The 12,429-nt window shown below is 56.9% G+C and overlaps 2 long non-coding RNA genes across 2 annotated transcripts; both read left to right on the top strand.

Annotated features, from left to right (window-relative positions):
• LOC139829294 (uncharacterized) lies at positions 1–2,578 on the top strand. The gene is made up of 3 exons (XR_011741742.1): positions 1–485; positions 2,334–2,395; positions 2,473–2,578. It is a non-coding gene; the product is annotated as an uncharacterized lncRNA (long non-coding RNA).
• A 3,890-nt stretch (positions 2,579–6,468) lies between these two features.
• LOC139829282 (uncharacterized) lies at positions 6,469–8,742 on the top strand. Its single transcript, XR_011741723.1, has 6 exons — positions 6,469–6,680; positions 6,881–6,971; positions 7,047–7,085; positions 7,170–7,244; positions 7,334–8,545; positions 8,645–8,742. It is a non-coding gene; the product is annotated as an uncharacterized lncRNA (long non-coding RNA).
• The last annotated feature ends 3,687 nt before the right edge of the window (positions 8,743–12,429 follow it).

Below are 12,429 nucleotides of genomic sequence, written 5' to 3'. Positions count from 1 at the left end.
CCACCACATTGTTAATATGACTGAAAACCATCTCCACAACTGCACAAAGTGAGGACCTGTCTGAGGTCCGTGGAAAGGATCCGCTGAGAATCAAGAAGACCCCAGACTCAGCTATTGCTATTGCTATTGGACTGAATCGTTGCTTCACCATGCGAGAGAGGGAACCTGCCACACCATGTGATGTTCCCAGAATTCACTTTGTTGTTGGGCGGGGCTAGCTTTATGCCAAAGCTGCCCTGTCCACGTGCCTTGCAACAATGTGATTGGTTGTAACACGTGCCATGCAAGAAGGTGATACGCTGCATGTACTCTCCACGCGCACTGCACGCGCGTGTCCGGCGCTGGCTCATTCGTTGTTACCTTCTTACGGGGCTCCTTTAGTTTCCTTTGTCTCTGGCTTCACCTCTCAGCCCGACCGAGTTCGTACCCGTGCGATTGTAATGCCGAAGGGCAATGCAAGAAAGAAGGTTTTTTTTCTGCTGTGGGTAAGCATCCGCCCCGCTTTTCAGCGTAAAGCAATGGAGCGCGGTTTGTTGTTTGCTTTTAAACGCGGGTGCTGGAAGCCGCGCGGGCAAAGGGTGGGGGGGTCCCGGCAGGGCGGCGAGAAGGCGAGCGAGGATGCAGAGCGGGCCAATCGGATCGCTCGAGAGGGCTGGAGGGGCGGAGGGCTGATAGACGGGGAGAATGGCAATCGATGTGCGTAGGCAGCCAATCAGGTTGCCGGAAGGGCGGGCGTCGAGGGCTCCGCACGGCGCATGCCCGAATTGCGCAGTCCTCAGTCAGGTCCGACACTGGCTGAGGGCACCCGGGCGCGGAGCGCGGGATGGAGCATCCAATAGGAGGACGGCGCGCTGGGGTGGAAAGCAGCCAATCAGAGCGCGCCGACTCAATCCCGTTTGAACAGCTGCCTCCCTGGCAAGCGCGTCCGTGGAGTCTCGGGGCGGGCACCAGGAGTTAACGGGGAAACGGGGGTCGGGGCAAGGGAGGGGAGGCGGTGGAGCGCTCATTTTGGCCTCTCCTTCCTCTAGCCCTGCCTCTCCGTTCCTTTTGCCTCTCTCTCCCTCTCTCTGTGTCGCCTCGTCTTGCTCCCTGTCCCTGTCTTTCTCTGACAAGCTGACCTGTTCTTTGCCCTCCTTGTTTGTGGAATCGCAGGCTCATTCTGCTTGGAAAAGACATGCGCAATTTTAAATTTGGGGATGACTTCTAGTTTTTTTTCCCCCGTTAGTGCAAATCGATGGCACATTGTGTTGTGGCTCAATCCACGTTCTGTTCCGTAGTTCGGGAAGCCAGCCTTGCACCTGTCAGACGATTCCAGGGTCTCGCTGGGCTCCAGGGGCCCAACAGGCATCTCAGGTGCCATCCTGGGATCCGGAATGCCGGTGCTAATTGGCGTATAGCCAATCGGGTGCTGGATTCTAGTATCATCAGCCAAAAGCGTGGATGGTGCTTGCCTTTTGGACATTTCTGGTCAGCTGTGATTTATGGTGTCATTCTGGGCTGCATCAGCCGCTCTGCTCTCTACTTCTCCAGTCTAAGGGACTGGCACTTCAAGATGCTGGGGAAAAGTTCTTAGGTAGTGCCGCCGCCTCTCTGTGTGTGCGCGCCAGTGCCGCCGCCGCCGTCTCTCTCTGTGTGTGCGCGCCAGTGCCGCCGCCGCCGTCTCTCTCTGTGTGTGCGCGCCAGTGCCGCCGCCGCCGTCTCTCTCTGTGTGTGCGCGCCAGTGCCGCCGCCGCCGTCTCTCTCTGTGTGTGCGCGCCAGTGCTGCCGCCGCCGTCTCTCTCTGTGTGTGCGCGCCAGTGCCGCCGCCGCCGTCTCTCTCTGTGTGTGCGCGCCAGTGCCGACGTCCCGTAAGGGGCCGTGACGTTCGGCCCCTTTTTCTTTTTCCTGGGGCTGCAGAAGAGGCTCCTTGCCTCATCACTGCCTCCCTGCAGGGCGTTTTGATTGATGCCGTCTCTGGTTTTGGCGTCGCTGTCGTTGCGGAGCGTTTTTGGTGCCGTTGCGGTCGTGTCGTCCATAGCGTTCTGTGACGCGTTTGTCTGCGCACGTGCACGTTCGGCTCGGAGCTGCTCTGCCTGGCGGTGTGGAGTCAGGGGCGGGTGGAGTGAGCTCTAGGAGTCCAGGGTTAATCTGTTGACAGATTCAATTGTGTAGGCAAAGGTTGTGCGGTCACCTGGGATGCAGTAGCTGTGGGCAGGGGAGCTGGCAGTCCGTTCCCCAGTGTTTTAGGGACTCAATTAGAGTGTCAGGTGGGATTCCTGAATAGAAAGCAGACCTGTGGAATGGTCAAGCTGCTGATGAGCATCTGGGTGACTTGTTGAATACCTTGATTTCAGATGCAGAGGGACAACATGGCACGAAAGAGCGACGGAAGAGCCGAGCAGAGCGCCGTAAGCAGGTGGGTCGGTGCGTGGTGTCAGAGGGAAGATGAGCCCTCTGTCTTTATGTAAGTTTGGTTGTTTGTCTGTTTTACAGGTGTGAAGAAAAGAGGAAAGCTGGGTATCGGCACCGCAGCTCCTCGGGCAGGGCGAGGTATGAGCACCGGGCCGAAGCAGCAGCTCGTTTCAGGTCCCGTGTTGCCGCTGCAGGTATGAGCATCCTTTGGTTGTGTTTTACAGGCGGTAGCTGAACCTCTGTGGTCAACAGTGTTGCAGTCAAAAGCAAGGGTGGGCAGGTGGGTGGGTGGCCAAGGTAAATTGAGCGAGACATGGGACCGTCTAGGTGTGGGCTGTTTTTGGGTAGTGTCTGAGCAGGTGCCTTTGGTTTCGCAGGTGCCTTTGGTTTCGCAGGTGCCTTTGGTTTCGCAGGTGCCGCGGACCAGCTCGGAGGGGCGAAGCCGCACGCTGGCCAGCAGCCGAGAAGGTGAGGCGGCGGTGGGTGTCGAGGAGGCCGGTGTCGCCCGGTGACTCGGTTCAGCGTTTCCTTCTTGTTTTGCAGGCTCCTTTTGGGCCCTTTCGACTCGGAGGAGCATTTTTGGTGAGCCGCGGTAGGGGCTCGGAAGAGCGTGGGGCTGGGGACTCGCTCCAAGCCCTACAGTTCTATGGTTTCTCACTGTCTTAGGTGTTACGAGCGATGAGGGTTTGTGACCGCACCCGTGACACGACGCGCCGAGCGGAACGCCGAGGAACTTAGGAGGTGGGTGTTGCGGAAGGAGTCGGCGTTTACCCCGCGATACCGTGTGCTGGCACGGCTTAGTGAGCGTGCGTTTTCTCGTGTTACTGTAGATGTTGAAGAGGAACCCGGCGACGCGGGAACATCTCCGTTAGCGCACGTGGCGTTTGCTCTGTTGAAGGTGGATTCGGTCCCTCGGCCCTCTGAAAGATAAGTGGAGGCACGGGGGCTGGGAAAGGGCCGGGAATCGCAGGGAGCTGGGTAAAGCTCTGATAAGGGAAAGGGCTGTCCAGGAAAAGTCCCCTTTGGGTGGGTAAAGGGCCCAGGGAACTTTACAGTGTGATGCCAGCAAGTGCCGGGCAGGGCAGCTCCAGCCTGCGTCTGCGTTGTCGTGTAGCTCGGGAAGCCTGCCTTGCGCCTGTCAGACGATCCCGGGGTCTCGCTGGGCTCCGGGGGCCCAACGGGCATCTCAGGTGCCATTCTGGGATCTGGAATGCTGGTGCTAATTGGCGTAGAGCCAATCGGGTGCTGGATTCTTGTATCATCAGCCAAAAGTGTAGACAGTGCTTGCATTTTGGACATTTCTGGTCAGCTGTGATTTATGGTGTCATTCTGGGCTGCATCAGCAGCTCTGCTCTCTACTCCTCCAGTCTAAGGGACTGGCACTTCAAGATGCTGGGAAGAAGTTCTTAGGTTGTGCCGCCGTCTCTGTGTGTGTGTGTGTGTGTGTGCGCGCGCCAGTGCCGCCGTCTCTGCGTGTGTGTGTGCGCCAGTGCCGCCGTCTCCTAAGGGGCCGTGACGTTCGGCCCCTTTTTCGTTTTCCTGGGGCTGCAGAAGAGGCTCCTTGCCTCATCACTGCCTCCCTGCAGAGCGTTTTGATTGATGCCGTCTCTGGTTTTGGCGTCGCTGTCGTTGCGGAGCGTTTTTGGTGCCGTTGCGGTCGTGTCGTCCATAGCGTTCTGTGACGCGTTTGCCTGCGCAGGTTCGGCTCGGAGCTGCTCTGCCTGGCGGTGTGGAGTCAGGGGCGGGTGGAGTGAGCTCTAGGAGTCCAGGGTTAATCTGTTGACAGATTCAATTGTGTAGGCAAAGGTTGTGCGGTCATCTGGGATGCAGTAGCTGTGGGCAGGGGAGCTGGCAGTCCGTTCCCCAGTGTTTTAGGGATTCAATTAGAGTGTCCGGTGGGATTCCTGAATAGAAAGCAGACCTGTGGAATGGTCAAGCTGCTGATGAGCATCTGGGTGACTTGTTGAATACCTTGATTTCAGATGCAGAGGGACAACATGGCACGAAAGAGTGGCAGAAGAGTCGAGCAGAGCGCCGTAAGCAGGTGGGTCGGTGCGTGGTGTCAGAGGGAAGATGTGCCCTCTGTCTTTATGTAAGTTTGGTTGTTTGTCTGTTTTACAGGTGTGAAGAAAAGAGGAAAGCTGGGTATCGGCACCGCAGCATCTCGGGCAGGGCGAGGTATGAGCACCAGGCTGAAGCAGCAGCTTGTTTCAGGTCCCGTGTTGCCGCTGCAGGTATGAGCATCCTTTGGTTGCGTTTTACAGGCGGTAGCTGAACCTCTGTGGTCAACAGTGTTGCAGTCAAAAGCAAGGGTGGGCAGGTGGGTGGGCGGCCAAGGTAAATGAGCGAGACATGGGACCGTCTAGGTGCGGGCTGTTCTTGGGCAGTGTCTGAGCAGGTGCCTTTGGTTTCGCAGGTGCCTTTGGTTTCGCAGGTGCCTTTGGTTTCGCAGGTGCCTTTGGTTTCGCAGGTGCCGCGGACCAGCTCGGAGGGGCGAAGCCGCACGCCGGCCAGCAGCCGAGAAGGTGAGGCGGCGGTGGGTGTCGAGGAGGCCGGTGTCGCCCGGTGACTCGGTTCAGCGTTTCCTTCTTGTTTTGCAGGCTCCTTTTGGGCCCTTTCGACTCGGAGGAGCATTTTTGGTGAGCCGCGGTAGGGGCTCGGAAGAGCGTGGGGCTGGGGACTCGCTCCAAGCCCTACAGTTCTATGGTTTCTCACTGTCTTAGGTGTTACGAGCGATGAGGGTTTGTGACCGCACCCGTGACACGACGCGCCGAGCGGAACGCCGAGGAACTTAGGAGGTGGGTGTTGCGGAAGGAGTCGGCGTTTACCCCGCGATACCGTGTGCTGGCACGGCTTAGTGAGCGTGCGTTTTCTCGTGTTACTGTAGATGTTGAAGAGGAACCCGGCGACGCGGGAACATCTCCGTTAGCGCACGTGGCGTTTGCTCTGTTGAAGGTGGATTCGGTCCCTCGGCCCTCTGAAAGATAAGTGGAGGCACGGGGGCTGGGAAAGGGCCGGGAATCGCAGGGAGCTGGGTAAAGCTCTGATAAGGGAAAGGGCTGTCCAGGAAAAGTCCCCTTTGGGTGGGTAAAGGGCCCAGGGAACTTTACAGTGTGATGCCAGCAAGTGCCGGGCAGGGCAGCTCCAGCCTGCGTCTGCGTTGTCGTGTAGCTCGGGAAGCCTGCCTTGCGCCTGTCAGACGATCCCGGGGTCTCGCTGGGCTCCGGGGGCCCAACGGGCATCTCAGGTGCCATTCTGGGATCTGGAATGCTGGTGCTAATTGGCGTAGAGCCAATCGGGTGCTGGATTCTTGTATCATCAGCCAAAAGTGTAGACAGTGCTTGCATTTTGGACATTTCTGGTCAGCTGTGATTTATGGTGTCATTCTGGGCTGCATCAGCAGCTCTGCTCTCTACTCCTCCAGTCTAAGGGACTGGCACTTCAAGATGCTGGGAAGAAGTTCTTAGGTTGTGCCGCCGTCTCTGTGTGTGTGTGTGTGTGTGCGCGCGCCAGTGCCGCCGTCTCTGCGTGTGTGTGTGCGCCAGTGCCGCCGTCTCCTAAGGGGCCGTGACGTTCGGCCCCTTTTTCGTTTTCCTGGGGCTGCAGAAGAGGCTCCTTGCCTCATCACTGCCTCCCTGCAGAGCGTTTTGATTGATGCCGTCTCTGGTTTTGGCGTCGCTGTCGTTGCGGAGCGTTTTTGGTGCCATTGCGGTCGTGTCGTCCATAGCGTTCTGTGACGCGTTTGCCTGCGCAGGTTCGCCTCGGAGCTGCTCTGCCTGGCGGTGTGGAGTCAGGGGCGGGTGGAGTGAGCTCTAGGAGTCCAGGGTTAATCTGTTGACAGATTCAATTGTGTAGGCAAAGGTTGTGCGGTCATCTGGGATGCAGTAGCTGTGGGCAGGGGAGCTGGCAGTCCGTTCCCCAGTGTTTTAGGGATTCAATTAGAGTGTCCGGTGGGATTCCTGAATAGAAAGCAGACCTGTGGAATGGTCAAGCTGCTGATGAGCATCTGGGTGACTTGTTGAATACCTTGATTTCAGATGCAGAGGGACAACATGGCACGAAAGAGCGGCAGAAGAGTCGAGCAGAGCGCCGTAAGCAGGTGGGTCGGTGCGTGGTGTCAGAGGGAAGATGTGCCCTCTGTCTTTATGTAAGTTTGGTTGTTTGTCTGTTTTACAGGTGTGAAGAAAAGAGGAAAGCTGGGTATCGGCACCGCAGCATCTCGGGCAGGGCGAGGTATGAGCACCAGGCTGAAGCAGCAGCTTGTTTCAGGTCCCGTGTTGCCGCTGCAGGTATGAGCATCCTTTGGTTGTGTTTTACAGGCGGTAGCTGAACCTCTGTGGTCAACAGTGTTGCAGTCAAAAGCAAGGGTGGGCAGGTGGGTGGGTGGCCAAGGTAAATGAGTGAGACATGGGACCGTCTAGGTGCGGGCTGTTCTTGGGCAGTGTCTGAGCAGGTGCCTTTGGTTTCGCAGGTGCCTTTGGTTTCGCAGGTGCCTTTGGTTTCGCAGGTGCCTTTGGTTTCGCAGGTGCCGCGGACCAGCTCGGAGGGGCGAAGCCGCACGCCGGCCAGCAGCCGAGAAGGTGAGGCGGCGGTGGGTGTCGAGGAGGCCGGTGTCGCCCGGTGACTCGGTTCAGCGTTTCCTTCTTGTTTTGCAGGCTCCTTTTGGGCCCTTTCGACTCGGAGAAGCATTTTTGGTGAGCCGCGGTAGGGGCTCGGAAGAGCGTGGGGCTGGGGACTCGCTCCAAGCCCTACAGTTCTATGGTTTCTCACTGTCTTAGGTGTTACGAGCGATGAGGGTTTGTGACCGCACCCGTGACACGACGCGCCGAGCGGAACGCCGAGGAACTTAGGAGGTGGGTGTTGCGGAAGGAGTCGGCGTTTACCCCGCGATACCGTGTGCTGGCACGGCTTAGTGAGCGTGCGTTTTCTCGTGTTACTGTAGATGTTGAAGAGGAACCCGGCGACGCGGGAACATCTCCGTTAGCGCACGTGGCGTTTGCTCTGTTGAAGGTGGATTCGGTCCCTCGGCCCTCTGAAAGATAAGTGGAGGCACGGGGGCTGGGAAAGGGCCGGGAATCGCAGGGAGCTGGGTAAAGCTCTGATAAGGGAAAGGGCTGTCCAGGAAAAGTCCCCTTTGGGTGGGTAAAGGGCCCAGGGAACTTTACAGTGTGATGCCAGCAAGTGCCGGGCAGGGCAGCTCCAGCCTGCGTCTGCGTTGTCGTGTAGCTCGGGAAGCCTGCCTTGCGCCTGTCAGACGATCCCGGGGTCTCGCTGGGCTCCGGGGGCCCAACGGGCATCTCAGGTGCCATTCTGGGATCTGGAATGCTGGTGCTAATTGGCGTAGAGCCAATCGGGTGCTGGATTCTTGTATCATCAGCCAAAAGTGTAGACAGTGCTTGCATTTTGGACATTTCTGGTCAGCTGTGATTTATGGTGTCATTCTGGGCTGCATCAGCAGCTCTGCTCTCTACTCCTCCAGTCTAAGGGACTGGCACTTCAAGATGCTGGGAAGAAGTTCTTAGGTTGTGCCGCCGTCTCTGTGTGTGTGTGTGTGTGTGCGCGCGCCAGTGCCGCCGTCTCTGCGTGTGTGTGTGCGCCAGTGCCGCCGTCTCCTAAGGGGCCGTGACGTTCGGCCCCTTTTTCGTTTTCCTGGGGCTGCAGAAGAGGCTCCTTGCCTCATCACTGCCTCCCTGCAGAGCGTTTTGATTGATGCCGTCTCTGGTTTTGGCGTCGCTGTCGTTGCGGAGCGTTTTTGGTGCCGTTGCGGTCGTGTCGTCCATAGCGTTCTGTGACGCGTTTGTCTGCGCAGGTTCGCCTCGGAGCTGCTCTGCCTGGCGGTGTGGAGTCAGGGGCGGGTGGAGTGAGCTCTAGGAGTCCAGGGTTAATCTGTTGACAGATTCAATTGTGTAGGCAAAGGTTGTGCGGTCATCTGGGATGCAGTAGCTGTGGGCAGGGGAGCTGGCAGTCCATTCCCCAGTGTTTTAGGGACTCAATTAGAGTGTCCGGTGGGATTCCTGAATAGAAAGCAGACCTGTGGAATGGTCAAGCTGCTGATGAGCATCTGGGTGACTTGTTGAATACCTTGATTTCAGATGCAGAGGGACAACATGGCACAAAAGAGCGGCAGAAGAGCCGAGCAGAGCGCCGTAAGCAGGTGGGTCGGTGCGTGGTGTCAGAGCGAAGATGTGCCTTGTGCCTTTATACTGTGTGCTCGCTCTGCTTAGTGAGCGTGTGTTTTCTTGTGTTATTGCAGATGTTGAGGAGGAACCTGGTGATGCAGGAAGATCTCCATCAGCACATGTGGTGGTTTCCTCTGTTGGAGATGGATTCAGTCTCTTGGGCCTCTGAAAGTTAAGTGGAGGCTGGGGGGCTGGGAAGGGGCTGGGAACTGCAGGGAGGGGGGTCAAGTTCTCTTTGGGGCAAGGGTGGTCCAGGAACAGTCCCTTTTGGGTAGGCGAAGGGTCCAGGGAACTTCACAGTGCGATGCCAGCTTGTCCCGGGCAGGGCAGCTCCAGCCTTTTGTCAGTGGTGTGTTGTAGGTCGGGAGGCTTGCATTGTGCCTGTCAGACGATCCTGGGGTCTCGTCGCGTTTGAGGGACCCGACAGGGATTCCGGGCGCCATCCCGGGATCCGGAATGCCGTTGCCAATTGGTGTAGCGCCAATCGGGTCCCGGTTTTCTTGTATCAGCAGCTGAAAGCGTGGATGGTTTTTGCATTTTGGATGTTTTTGCTCAGTTGTGTTTTATAGCATAGTTCTGGGCTGCATAGGCAGCTCTGCTCTCTACTCCTCCAGTCTAATGGACTGGCACTTCTTCCCAGCATCTTGAAGTTTTTAAGTAGTGCCGCCGTCTCTGTGTGTGTGTTTGCGCCAGCGCCGCCGTCTCTGTGTGTGTGTTTGCGCCAGTGCCGCCGTCTCATAAGGGGCCGTGACGTTTGGCTCCTTTGTTTTCTGGGGTTGCAGTGGAGGCTCCTTGCCACACCACTGCCTCCCTGCAGATTCTTTTGATCAATGCCTCTCTGATTTGGAATTGTTTCCATCGTTCGGTGTTGTTGGCGTTGTTGCCCTCATGTCGTCTATGACGTTCTGTGGCGCGTTTGTCTGCGCACGTGCACGTTCGGCTCGGAGCTGCTCTGCCCGGCGGTGTGGAGTCAGGGGTGGGTGGACTGAGCTCTAGGAGTCCACGGTTCATTTGTTGACGTGTTAAAATGTGTAGCCAGAAGTCATCTGGGATGCAGTAGCCGTGGGCAGGGGAGTTGCAAGTCCTTTTAGTGGTGTTTTGCAGTTGTTACCGAGACCATTGTTGACTAGTGTGTTCTGTGGTGTGCTGTTATTTCATAGACAAAGCCTGTTTTAATGAAGTCTTTTTATATTTTTTCTTTGCAGGTGACCACATTGTCAATATGAGTCACTTACTTATAAAAAGGCGTTTTGTTAGGCTATGTAGCACTCATAATTATAGCCTTTACTTGAGGGTAACAAAAGCAGCTACAGACTCTGATCATCACCCATCAGATAAGGCTCCCTTTACACGTTTGCGCAGAAATAGGCTTCTGTCGGCGAAAACGCCACATTCGAGGCCATCGGGACGCTCCTACGGACCGTAAACCGAATCTACGGCCGCGCAGAGCTGAGTCCGGTCCGAGGTCAGCGCAAAGGATCCGCCGAGAAGCAAGAAGACCGGAGACTCGGCTATTGCTATTGCACCGAATCACAGCGTAGAGGGGTGGGTGAATAGTTTGTAAGGGTATAAATACCCAGGCATTTCTACGCTTGGCTGGGACCTCAGCAGAAGCAGCAGCTCCAGTCAGCCTTCCCGCAGTACCGCTCTGTTCAGATTTTGCCAGAGAGTTTGCCCCGATAGACCGAGGACCTAGACCGCGACCCAACCGTCCCCGTGCCTCTGGAAGGGTGGTAGGGATGCTGAGGCGTAGAGCGATGCAATTTAGAAATTCAGGCTGAGCGGTATAAGGAATCCGGTGTGCACATACAGTCCTTTGGCCATATATAAATATAATATCTTAGGTGTTTCCCCTATCCCCTGCGCGTCCGGGAGACCGACCGTAGATCCAGCGCGGGGCTAAGTTCGGATCCAGCCGCACCCAGACTCCCGTCCGCAGAGGAATTTAGAAAGCGAGGGGGTCCGGTCCGATCCGAACCTCACAACTCGACGGAAAGACCTCCCTGTAGCCTTTGGCATCTCCCGTCCACGTAGAAATCGCTCTGAATCAAGTTTCAGCTGAATTTGCTTGGCCTATGCTGTCCACTTAGTAAGCAATAACGTCCCTCACCATTACATTCCGCCGCAGCGCAAGCCATCTAGCGCCGCTCTCGGTCAGCCGCGCCCCGGTCGGTCACCCGAAACCGAGCGCCGTCGGCAGGATCGCGGGTGTCGTCGGTGTTCGGCGACAGAGACGCGGGGCGAGTTTGAGTTCCGGAATCTCAGAGGAACGAGCTCGCGGTAACCGCCATGATCGGGAAGCCGAGCGAGAATAGGTCAACACGGTCAAGAACTATATGAAGGATGGCAAGGGAAATAAGTGCAAAGTGTGAAGTCCCCGTCTCAAGCCAATCGTCAGCAGAGGAAGAAGCGGTCGGCGGGGTAGATGACGCGCAGAGCGTTCGGATAGCGCGAAACCTCGAGCGAACGTGGCTCAGGGTTGTAGTTATTTGTTCCTGGAGGTTCAAATTTTTTTTTCCTTTTCAGGTAAATTCCAAAGTTAAAGAATAAAAAAACTCCAGCCGGGGGATCCATCCCCCCCCGACCAGTTTTTTTTTTCTCCGGTCCCGGCCCCTCCCCGAGGCGACGTTCGTCGCTGAGGTTCGGACGCGGGCGGCCCTCGGGCCGGGGTTTTGGCAGGCAGGGCCATTTTGGAGGCTTCTGAGAACGGTGTTCCCGGGGGGCAACGGCACAGAGGGCACAGTGGCTGTAACGTGAGCGTGGGGTGGGTTTGGTAGATGAATGAGTGTTGTGGTGACCTGTGTGATCTGGTGTGTTTGTATTTTGGGGTTGTGGGTATTTGTCCTTGCAGGTTAATGGTTTTTCCTTTTCAGGTACATTTAAAATTCCAAATAGAATAAAAAAACCCCAGCCGGGGGACTTTTTTTTTCCCCCGGCTGGGTTTTTTTTTCCCCGGTCCCGGCCGCTCTGCGAGGCGATGTTCGTCGCCAAGGTTCGGAGGCAGGCGGCCCTCAGGCCGGGGTTTTGGCAGGCAGGGCCATTTTGGAGGCTCCTGGGAACAGCGTTCCCGAGGGGCGACGGGGAGAACAGCAGAGAACGGCTGCGGTGTGAGCGTGGGTTGGGTTTGGTAGGTGAGTGAGTGGTATGGTCAGCTGTGTGTTCTGCTGTGTTCATATTTTCAGATTGTGGGTTTTTGTCCTTGCAGGTTAATGGTTTTTCTTTTTCAGGTAATTTAAAATTCCAAATAGAATGAAAAAAACCCCAGCTGGGGGATTTTTTTTTTCCCCCCAGCTGGGTTTTTTTTTCCCCCCAGCTGGGTTTTTTTTTCCCTGAGTCCCGGCCACTACGCGAGGCGACGTTTGTCGCCAAGGTTCGGACGCAGGAGGCCGTTGGGCTGGGGTTTTGGAAGACCCAGGAGTTCAGGAGGCAACCCAAGAGTTCAGGAGAGGACCCAAGAGTTCAGGAGGGGACACACGAGTTCAGGGTGCACCTAGGAGTGCTCCAAAGGACCCAGGAGTTCAGGGGGGGACCCAGGAGTTCTGAGGGGACCCAGAAGTGCGCCAAAGGACCCAAGAGTTCAGGAAGGGACCCAGGAGTTCAGGGGGGGACCCAGGAGTGCCCCAAAGGATCCAGAGTTCAGGAGGGACCCAAGAGTTCAGGAGGGGACCCACCCAGGAATTCGGGGGGGACCCAGGAGTGCCCCAAAGGACCCAGGAGATCAGGAGCGGACCCACCCAGGAGTTCAGGAGGGGACCCAAGTGTTCAGGAGGGACGCAGGAGTTCAGGGGGGAATCCAGGACTTCTGAGGGGACCCAGGAGTGCCCCAAAGGACCCAAGAGTTCAGGAAGGGACCCAGGAG

This window comes from Patagioenas fasciata, chromosome 17 (genome assembly GCF_037038585.1).
Source record: "Patagioenas fasciata isolate bPatFas1 chromosome 17, bPatFas1.hap1, whole genome shotgun sequence".
NCBI classification, from domain to species: Eukaryota; Metazoa; Chordata; class Aves; order Columbiformes; family Columbidae; genus Patagioenas; species Patagioenas fasciata.
This window is presented reverse-complemented; position numbering and strand designations above follow the sequence as displayed.